At 47.7% G+C, this 10,889-nt stretch overlaps 1 pseudogene; it reads right to left on the reverse strand.

The window, feature by feature from the left end:
• Positions 1 to 1,093: 1,093 nt before the first annotated feature.
• Positions 1,094 to 1,264, reverse strand: LOC137325799 (U2 spliceosomal RNA; annotated as a pseudogene).
• Positions 1,265 to 10,889: the final 9,625 nt, after the last annotated feature.

Raw genomic sequence — 10,889 nt, forward strand, 5'->3', positions numbered from 1 at the left:
TGGAAGCTGCTCGTCTCCCTGGAGAGCTCGGGTGAAAAAAAAAGAGCGAGCAGGAACAAAGAGAGAGAGAAAGAGAGATAGAGCTGGAAAAGGGATAAGAGCTAAGAAGCAAGAGAGCAAGAACCAGAGACAGCAAACAAGAGCAAAAAACAAGAGACCAAACGCAAGAGAGCAAACAAGAGAGAGAGGGGTTTCGAGCTTCCACTTATATACCCCTCTCTTACAATAGTTTTCGTTGTTAAATGAGGCCCTTCCATGTCTGTTTAGCAGTTCTTACAAAGTCGTTAAGAGTCTTTAATGGTTTTTGATGGTCTCTCATCATGTTGCAATTGCTTCTCTCGATGGGCCATTGTTCTTCGAATTCATTCCGATCGTCGAGCACTTGCCACACAAGGCTCCCTTTTCACCCCACGTCCTCGCTGTCGATTGGTTTTGCATCAGAACCGAGGCATGGCTCCGCCATGTCTGGAGCAGTTGCCTCTCTCAATGACCGACTGCCTCTCGAATTAGTGCTGATCATTGACCACCTGCTGTAGGTTTTGCATTGAAACAGAGACTGGTGACGTCTCACCTATCCTTCCATCTTAGGATTTTGGTCAATGGCCACAGTTTTACATACTCGGAAAAGGAGGAATTCCCAGAATTCTGACAGGACGCAACCTTTCAAACTCGTTGAGACCTGGGTTCGAATCCCGGTCGGGGGGAGCGACTTTCTGGTGCGGATTAATTGGCACCATCAAAGAAAGTCTCCTTTCCTGAGCGCGATGCTCCACCCTCACCACCACCGCCTTTTCCTCTCCTTGACAGACAGACAGAGAGTTCAGGAGCACGCACACTTTAATCTCGCAGTTTTCATTTGTACGCACAAAGACACGCAGACCCTGCTCGTTTAAAGTCAACGACGTCAAGGTATTTTGCAGTTTGAATTATATCGCTGCGAGGGAGCGAGGGGCACTCAGCCCAGGAGAAGAAAAGAATAGCAATGAGCTGAGAAAGTAAGTGCAATATATCAGCTTTATTCTGAGTAATAATCCATACACACGTAGAGAGACACTGGGAAAGAGCTGTTTTTCCTTTTGAATATCTCCCCAGAGGGAGGTGCACCGTTCCCAGAGACACTGCAATACTGGGTCGATGCGTGGAGTGGACGGAGCAAGCCCCTATTCCATCTCCCTGTTCCAAAAATCAATTTAATATATGGTCCCCAGATAGGGGACGTATCAGATATTAAACTGATAAGAACAGATTTTTTTTCAAAAAATATACTTTATTAATAAAATTTGCAGCAGTACATACAAAACAGTTGTCATATCACATTCCAAACGTACACAATACAGATTATACAATTTGCAGGTTACGTCAAGTACAGTTCAATGAACACATTGGACATAATTACAGTTCATGACACTCCAGGGTGTCTCATTGCATCATACTCAACACAGATTATTGATTTCAGATTCATTTCAGATTCATTACAGGTACATCTCAGCAATTTGAATTTTACATTCTGCCCGAGGGGGTTTTCCCCTGATTGCAGCCCCTCGGTTTACAATGGCGGGAAGGCTCTAAATGGTTGCCTTTCCCCACAGAGCCTTTGCGGCGGCCGCACCCATCCTCAGTGCGTCCCTCAGCACGTAGTCCTGGACCTTGGAATGTGCCAGTCTGCAACACTCGGTCGAGGACAGCTCCTTGTGCTGGAAGACCAGCAAGTTTCGGGCAGACCAAAGGGCGTCTTTCACCGAGTTGATGGTCTTCCAGCAGCAGCTGATGTCCGTCTCAGTGTGCGTCCCCGGGAACAGCCCGTAGAGCACAGAAACCTGTGTTACGGAACTGCTCGGGACGAACCTGGACAGATACCACTGCATCTCTCTCCAGACCTTCTTTGCAAAGGCACATTGCAGAAGGAGATGGGTGACGGTCTCGTCTCCACCGCAGCCTCCTCTGGGACAGCGCGCGGTGGCGCTGAGAGCCCGGGAGTGCATGAAGGATCTGACGGGAAGGGCCATTCTCACCACCAGCCAAGCTAGGTCTTGGTGCTTGTTTGAAAGCTCTGGCGATGAGGCGTTCTGCCAAATGACATTGACAGTCTGCTCGGGGAACCAACCGACAGGATCCACCATCTCCTTTTCCCGCAGGGTCTCGAGGACGTTACGTGCGGACCACTTGCTGATCGCCTTGTGGTCAAAGGTGTTTTCCTGCACAAACCTTTCCACGAAGGACAGGTGGGGCGGAACGGTCCAACTGGACGGAGCGTTCCGTGGCAGCGTGGCCAGGCCCATCCTTCTCAACACCGGGGACAGGTAGAACCTCAGCACGTAGTGACACTTTGTGTTTGCGTACTGAGGGTCTATGCACAGCTTGATGCAGCCGCACACAAAGGTGGCCATCAGGATGAGGGCCACGTTGGGCATGCCTTTCCCCCCTTTCTCTGGAGATTTGTACATCGTGACCCTGCGGACACAAAGGGAACGGGGGGAGATGGAGAGACAAGAGCAGAGGGAAAAGCAGAAAGTGGATGTTTTCTTCAAAAGGAAAAATTTGGCTCCGGGGGATTAGCTGGGGAGTGGGACTAATTGGACAGCTCTTTCAAAGAGCCGGCACAGGCACGATGGGCCCAATGGGCTCCTTCTGTGCTGTTTGATTCTGATTCTATAACAGATGGGGAACAGGGAAAGAGCAACCAAAAAGCAGACGGGTAACAGACAAAGAAGCAGCAGGTTAAAATAAAGCAAGGAACATTGAAATGAGACAATTGAGGTGATTGTAATGAAAGGAAGATCCTTCCTTTCATTAATGCTCCAGTGAGCAATGGAGCTTTGGAGGTGAGTGAGGGCTCCCCTCAGTTTCAGCTCACTTACTCTGTGCACAATGGTTAACAGGGCCCTGGCTTCCACAGGTAGTAGGCCTTATTCCTGGCTCCCAGCAGGAGGTCTGACCTCACACAGGCCCAGGAAGGAACCACCTGGGTCACTGTACCAAGACAGAAGGCCCTCCCCCCTCACAGACAGATTTATCTTGGACCCTTCCACAGAAGGGGGCTGGGTTTGAGACAGAGAAAGCAGTTACCTGGTAGGTTGGGGGCTTTGGACTGGGAGGAGAGGACTTTTGACTGACAAGCTTCTGCTACATCAGGGGAGGCAGATGCACTGGCCCCTCTCTCTCTAACTCCTGGGATGTGCTACTGTAGGCAGGTTGGTGAGTATTACTCTTGATCTCTGTCTTGCTGCACAGGTAATGAAAGTGTATTGGAGGATGGTGTGTGGGAGACCTCTTGCTCTGTGGATTTTTACTGATGTTTTGAATGTGGATTTTTACTGATGGAATCATAGAACCTTACAGCACAGAAAGATTTAAATGACAAGTGGTGCCTGTACAAGTAATGAAAGTATATTGTAGGACAGTGCAAGTGTCTCTCTATCTTTAAACTCTTGGGTTAAATTTGTTAACTCCTGAAAACAGGTGCTGGGATCGCGGTAGGTGATTAACCTTCGCCTGTTGTTTGCGATGCAGGCAGCACGTAACATTCGTGCCACCTGATGATTTGTGATTGCTGTGTGCAATCAGCGCTACCTGCACTTTTCATTGGCTGCACGCATGAGCAGGGGGCCCCAATATCGGGAGTGACTGGCACTACTTAAAGGCAGCCTGCACCTCTTAAAAGGGAGGTGCACTGTGGCTGCAGAACGTGGTGAGAGAAGTGATTCCTGGGCTCTGATATTTGGAAGAATGGCTGCGGCTGGGAAAGAGCGAACACCAAGGTTCTCTGATGATGCACTAGAGACCTTGGTGCAAGAGATGGACAGAAGGTGGGGCATCCCATATCAGGGCAAGAGGCCCTCCAGAGGCAGTGGGAGGAATTAGCCCCAAGAATCTGGATGCAGTGCAGGAAGAAATTCAATGTATTCTGATCTATCCTTTTTAGGTCCACAGTGGATGACCTCACACTTGCTTACATTGGTCAAAACTGTGGCAAATGGATTTCATTCACTTTATCTATTAATATTATCATTTTATGCTTCCATCTACACTGCTTACAATGCTGCCTATCTTTTGTGTCATCGGCAAACTTGGATATGTGACACTCTATGCCGTCATCTAAGTCGTTAATAAATACAGTGAATAGTTGAGGCTCCAACGCAGATCCCTGTGGGACACCACTAGTCACATCCTGCCAATTGGAGTTCCTGCCCATTACCCCTACTGTCTGCCTCCTGCTGCTCAGCCAATTTCCTAACCAGGTCAATAATTTGCCCTCAGTTCCATGAGCTTCAACTTTATCTAACAATCTCTTATGAGGGACTTTATTGAATGCCTTCTCGAAGTCCATATAAACAACATCCATAGACATTCCCCTGTCCGCTACTTTAATCACCTCTTCAAAAAATTCAACCAGGTTCATTAGCCATGACCTACCCTTTACAAATCCATGCTGGCTCTCTCTGATCAGCTGAAAATTTTCAAGATGTTCAGTCACTCTATCCTTGATTATAGACTCGAGTAATTTCCCGACAACAGATGTTAGGTTAACTGGTCTATAATTTCCTGGTTTCCCCCTCTCACCATTCTTGAATCGCGGAGTGATGTGCAAATTTCCATTCTAAAGGAATGGTTCCTGAATTGAGAGAACTATGGACGATTATAGTTCGGCCATCTGCAGTGTCCTCACCTACTTCCTGCAAAACCCTGGGATGGAAATCCTGGGCATTTGTCACTCTTTAGTGCCATTATTTTCTTCATTACTGTTAATGTGCTCACGTTAATTATAATGAGTCCCCATCCCTGATTCAAAATTAGTTTCCTTGGGATGTCCAGCATGCTATCCTCTTCCTCCACTGTAAATACTGACGCAAAGTAATTAACGTAGTAAAAACAGGCTGAGGTACAGTGACTACCACAGACAGAGACAGTGAGAGAGACAAACATTGCTTGAAGCACAGACACAGAGACCTGTACACACGGACTGCACAGTGTCACAGGGGGAAATGGAAGCAAACGTCGTGATTATAAAGGGAACGGGGGGAGACGGAGAAAAAGAGCAGAGGGAAAAGCAGAAAGTGGATGTAGACTTCAAAAGGAAAAATTTGCAGGGCTACGGGGAATTAGCAGGGAGTGGGACTAATTGGATAGATCTTTCAAAGCGTCAGCCCAATGGCCTCCTTCTGTGCTGTTTGATTCTATGACCGATAGGGAACAGGGAAAAAGCAATCAAAAAGCAGATGGATAACAGACAAAGAAGTAGCAGGTTAAAATAAAAGAAAGGAAACTTTTGAAATCAGACAATTGAGGTGAGTTTAATGAAAGGAAGGTGTGAGCAAAGGAGCTTTGCAGGTGATTGAGGGCTCCGTTCAGTTCATTTGCTCACTGCCTGTCTGCACACAATGGTGAAAAGAGCTCTGACCTCTCCAGGTAGCAGACCTTAGACCTGGCTCCCAGCAGGAGGTCTCACCTCACACAGCCCCGGGAAGGAACAATCTGGGTCACTGCACCAAGACAAAATGCCCTCCCCCCTCACAGACAGACTCAACTTGGACCTTTCCACAGCAGGGGGCTGGGTTTGAGACAGAGAAAGCAGTTAGCTGGTCGGATAGGGGCTTTGGACTGGGAGGAGAGGACTTTTGACTGACAAGCTTCTGTTATATCAGGGCAGGTCGGTGCACTGACCCCTCTCTCTCTCACTCTTTCTCCTGGGATGTGTTATTGAAGACGGACTGGTGAGTGTAAGCATGTTTAAACTCTTGGTCTCTGTCTCACTGTACAGGTAATGAAAGTGTATTGTAGGATGGTGCGTGCGGGACTCCTTGCTCTGTGGATCTTGACCGGAGTTGTGTGTGTGGATTTTGACTGATGGAATCGTAGAATCTTATAGGACAGGAGGATTTAAATAACAGGTGATGCAGTGCCCTGAGGAGAAGGGATCTGCACTGTTCTGTGTGGTACAAATGGAGAATAAGAGAGTTCAATAAAAATCCTGGGATGTGCTATTGCAGGCAGGTTGGTGAGTATTAGTGTGTTTAAACTCTGATCTCGGTCTCGCTGCAGATAATGAAAGGAAATTGTAGGATGGTGTGTGCGAGACTCCTTGCTCTGTATTTTTACTGATGAATGTGGATTTTCACTGATGTGAGTGTGGAGATTTACTGATGATGTGAGTGTGGAGATTGAGCACAGAGTTTGGGAAAGACAGAGAGTGAGCCTCGAACGGAGTGAACACATTCAACTGGGAATTTGGTGCATGTGGGAATTAGGTGCAGAGGGGGAAGGAGGTGCTAAGTGATTTAAACCCAAGAACTGTAGACTTGGACTGAGCGGAGCATAAAGGGAGACGCAGGAGGAATCAAATCAAGGCAAGGAGGCGTGCTGAGGGCAGGTCAGTAAGTATTTAGTTCATTGGTTAGTGTTTTTTAGTGGTTGGTTAGTGTTTTACTGTCAGATAAAAAGTAAAGTGCCTTAAAGCTAAAGAAACAGTTTACGTGGCAGGACAGCTGGGGCCCGTCCCATGCACATCCTGTGCCATGTGGGAACTCCAGAACGCACTTTGTGTCCTGGAAAACCACATGTACAGGAAGTGCCGCCATCTGCTGGAGTTCAAGCTCAGGGCTTCTGAGTTTGAGGGGCGGCTGGCGTCACTACAGTGCATGCGGGAAGCTGAGAGTTTTGTGGATAGCACGTTTCAAGAGGTGGTCACCCCCCAGCTACTGAGAGTTCAGTGTTGAATACCAGTGAGGGTGTTTTTTTAAAATTCGTTCATGGGATGTGGGTGTCGCTGGCGAGGCCGGCATTTATTGCCCATCCCTAATTGCCCTTGAGAAGGTGGTGGTGAGCCGCCTTTTTGAATCGCTGCAGTCCGTGTGGTGAAGGTTCTCCCACAGTGCTGTTAGGAAGGGAGTTCCAGGATTTTGACCCAGCGACGATGAAGGAACGGCGATATATTTCCAAGTCGGGATGGTGTGTGACTTGGAGGGGAACGTGCAGGTGGTGTTGTTCCCATGTGCCTGCTGCTTTTGTCCTTCTAGGTGGTAGAGGTCGCGGGTTTGGGAGGTGCTACCGAAGAAGCCTTGGCGAGTTGCTGCAGTGCATCTTGTGGATGGTACACACTGCAGCCACAGTGCGCCGGTGGTGAAGGGAGTGAATGTTTAGGGTGGTGGATGGGGTGCCAATCAAGCGGGCTGCTTTGTCCTGGATGGTATCGAGCTTCTTGAGTGTTATTGGAGCTGCACTCATCCAGGCAAGTGGAGAGTATTCTATCACACTCCTGACTTGTGCCTTGTAGATGGTGGAGAGGCTTTGGGGAGTCAGGAGGTGAGTCACTCGCTGCAGAATACCCAGCCTCTGACCTGCTCTTGTAGCCACAGTATTTATATGGCTGGTCCAGTTCAGTTTCTGGTCAATGGTGACCCCCAGGATGTTGATGGTGGGGGATTTGGCGATGGTAATGCCGTTGAATGTCAAGGGGAGGTGGTTAGACTCTCTCTTGTTGGAGATGGTCATTGCCTGGCACTTGTCTGGCGCGAATGTTACTTGCCACTTATCAGCCCAAGCCTGGATGTTGTCCAGGTCTTGCTGCGAGCAGGCTCGGACTGCTTCATTATTTGAGGGGTTGCGAATGGAACTGAACACTGTGCAATCATCAGCGAACATCCCCATTTCTGTCCTTACGATGGAGGGAAGGTCATTGATGAAGCAGCTGAAGATGGTTGGGCCGAGGACACTGCCCTGAGGAACTCCGGCAGCAATTTCCTGGGGCTGAGATGATTGGCCTCCAACAAGCACTACCATCTTCCTTTGTGCTGGGTATGACTCCAGCCACTGGAGAGTTTTCCCCCTGATTCCCATTGACTTCAATTTTACTAGAGCTCCTTGGTGCCACACTCGGTCAAATGCTGCCTTGATGTCACGGGCAGTTCCTCTCACCTCACCTCTGGAATTCAGCTCTTTTGTCCATGTTTGGACCAAGGCCGTATTGAGCTCTGGAGCCGAGTGGTCCTGGCAGAACCCTAACTGAGCATCGGTGAGCAGGTTATTGGTGAGTAAGTGTAGCTTGATAGCACTGTTGACGACACCTTCCATCACTTTGCTGATGATTGAGAGTAGACTGATGGGGCGGTAATTGGCCGGATTGGATTTATCCTGCTTTTTGTGGACAGGACATACCTGGGCAATTTTCTACATTGTCGGGTAGATGCCAGTGTTGTAGCTGTACTGGAACAGCTTGGCAAGAGGCGCAGCTAGTTCTGGAGCACAAGTCTTCAGCACTACAGCCGGGATGTTGTTGGGCCCATAGCCTTTGCTGGATTCAGTGCACTCAGCCCTTTCTTGATATCACGTGGAGTGAATCGAATTGGCTGAATACTGGCTTATGTCATGATGGGGATATTGGGAGGAGGCCGAGATAGATCATCCACTCGACATTTCTGGCTGAGGATGGCTGCAAACGCTTCAGCCTTGTCTTTTGCACTCACGTGCTGGACTCCGCCATCATTGAGAATGGGGATGTTTACAGAGCCTCCTCCTCCCGTTAGTTGTTTAATTGTCCACCACCATTGACGACTGGCGTGTGGCAGGACTGCAGAGCTTTGATCTGATCCGTTGGTTGTGGAATCGCTTAGCTCTGTCTATAGCATGTTGCTTCCGCTGTTTAACATGCATGTAGTCCTGAGCGGAGGCACTTGAAAGATTGGCAGGTCTCAAAGTAGAAAAGTCACCTCGTCCTGATGGGATATATCCTCGGTTACCGAGGGAAGTTAGGGTAGAAATTACGGAGGCTCTGGCCACAAACTTCCAATCCTCCTTAGATATGGGGACGGTGCCGGAGGACTGGAGGATTTCAAATGTTACACTCCTGTTCACAAAGTGGGGGTGAGAGATAAACCCGGCAATTACAGGCCAGTCAGCCAAACATCAGTGGTGGGGAAACTTATGGAGACAATAATCCCGACAAAATTAATTGGCACTTGGAAAAGTATGGGCTGGTAAATGAAAGTCAGCACGGATTTGTTAAAGGAAAATCATATTTGACGAACTTGATTGAGTTCTTTGATGAAGTAACGGAGAGGGTTGATGAGGGTAGTGCGGTTGATGTTGTGTATATGAACTTTCAAAAGGCATTTGATAAAGTACCACATAATAGGCTTGTTAACAAAATTGAAGCCCATGGAATTAAAGGGACAGTGGTAGCGTGGATACAAAATTGGCTATGGGATAGAAAGCAGAGAGTAGTGGTGAACGGTTGTTTTTCAGACTGGAGGGAAGTACACAGTGGTGGTCTCCAAGGGTCAGTATTAAGACCACTGCTCTTTTTGATAAATATTAATGACCTGGACTCCGGTATCAAGGGTATAATTTCAAAGTTTGCAGATGACACGAAACTTGGAAATGTAGTAAAAAATGTGGAGGATAATAACAGCCTTCAGGAGGACAAAGGCAGACTGTTGAAATGGGCAGACACAAGGCAGATGGAATTTACCGCAGAGAAGTATGAAGTGATGTACTTTGGTAGGAAGAATGAGGAGGGGTGATAAACAAAATGGTACAATTTTAAAGGGGTACAGGAACAGAGAGACTTGGGGGTGCACATACACAAATCTTTGAAGGTAGCAGGACAAGTTGAGAACGCTGTTAATTAAGCATATGGGATCCTGAGCTATATAAATAGAGGCATAGAGTACAAAAGCAAGAAAGTTATGCTAAACCTTTATAAAACACTGGTTAGGCCTCAGCTGGAGTATTGTGTCCAATTCTGGGCACCACACTTTGGGAAGGATGTCACGGTCTGAGAGAGGGTGCAGAAGAGATTTACTGGAATGGTACCAGGGATGAGGGACTTCAATTATTTGGAGAGACTGGGACAGCTGGGATTGTTCTCCTTCGAGCAGAGAAGGTTAAGGCGAGATTTGATAGAGGTGTTCAAAATCATGAACTGTTTTGATAGAGTAAATAAGGAGAAACTGTTTCCAGTGGCAGAAGGGTCTGTAACCAGAGGACACAGATTTAAGTTGATCGGCAAAAGAGCCAGAGGCGACATGAGGAAACATTTTTTTTTACGCAGCGAGTTGTGATGATCTGGAATACACTGCCTGAAAGGGCGGTGGAAGCAGATTCAATAGTAACTTTCAAAAGGGAATTGGATAAATACTTGAAGGGAAAAAGTTACAGGGCTATGTGGAAAGAGCAGGGGAGTGGGATTAATTGGATAGCTCTTTCAAAGAGCCAGCACGGGCTCGATGGGCTGAATGGCCTCCTCCTGTGTTGCAACCAATCTAAGATTCGATGAAAATACTGCGGATGCTGGAAATCTGAAATAAAAAGAGAAAATGCTGGAAATATTCATCAAGTCAGGCAGCATCTCTGGAGAAAGAAACAGAGTTAATGTTTCAGGTCAAAGACCTTTCATCAGAACTGGAAGAAGCTAAAGATTTAACAGTTTTTAAGCAAGTACAGAGCCAGGGAATGGGCGGTAGGAAGGGGAGGGAGGGAAAGGCCTGTGATAGGGTGGTGGGCAGGAGTGATTAAATGACAAAAGAGATGATGGTGCAAGGCAAGGAGGGTGATAACGGGACAATGAAAGAAACAAAAGATGGTCCAGAGGAGCTGTAAATGGTAACAGCGGAACGATTACCAGCACTCGCTGTCCGATACAATGGGAGCAGTGGTTATGATCTGAAGTTATTGAAATCATGGTTGAGTCCAGAAGGTTGTAAAGTGCCTAAACGAAAGATGAGGAGCTGTTCCTCGAGCTTCAGTTGAGCTTCATTGGAACAGTGTAAGAGGCCGAGGACAGAGAGGTCAGAGTAGGTGTGGGACGGGGAATTAAAATGGCAAGTGACCGGCAGGTCAGGGTCACACTTGTGGACAGAGCGGAGGTGTTCAGCAAAGCGATCACCCAGTCTGCG

The sequence above is a fragment of the Heptranchias perlo genome, chromosome 9, assembly GCF_035084215.1.
Source record: "Heptranchias perlo isolate sHepPer1 chromosome 9, sHepPer1.hap1, whole genome shotgun sequence".
Lineage (NCBI taxonomy): Eukaryota > Metazoa > Chordata > Chondrichthyes > Hexanchiformes > Hexanchidae > Heptranchias > Heptranchias perlo.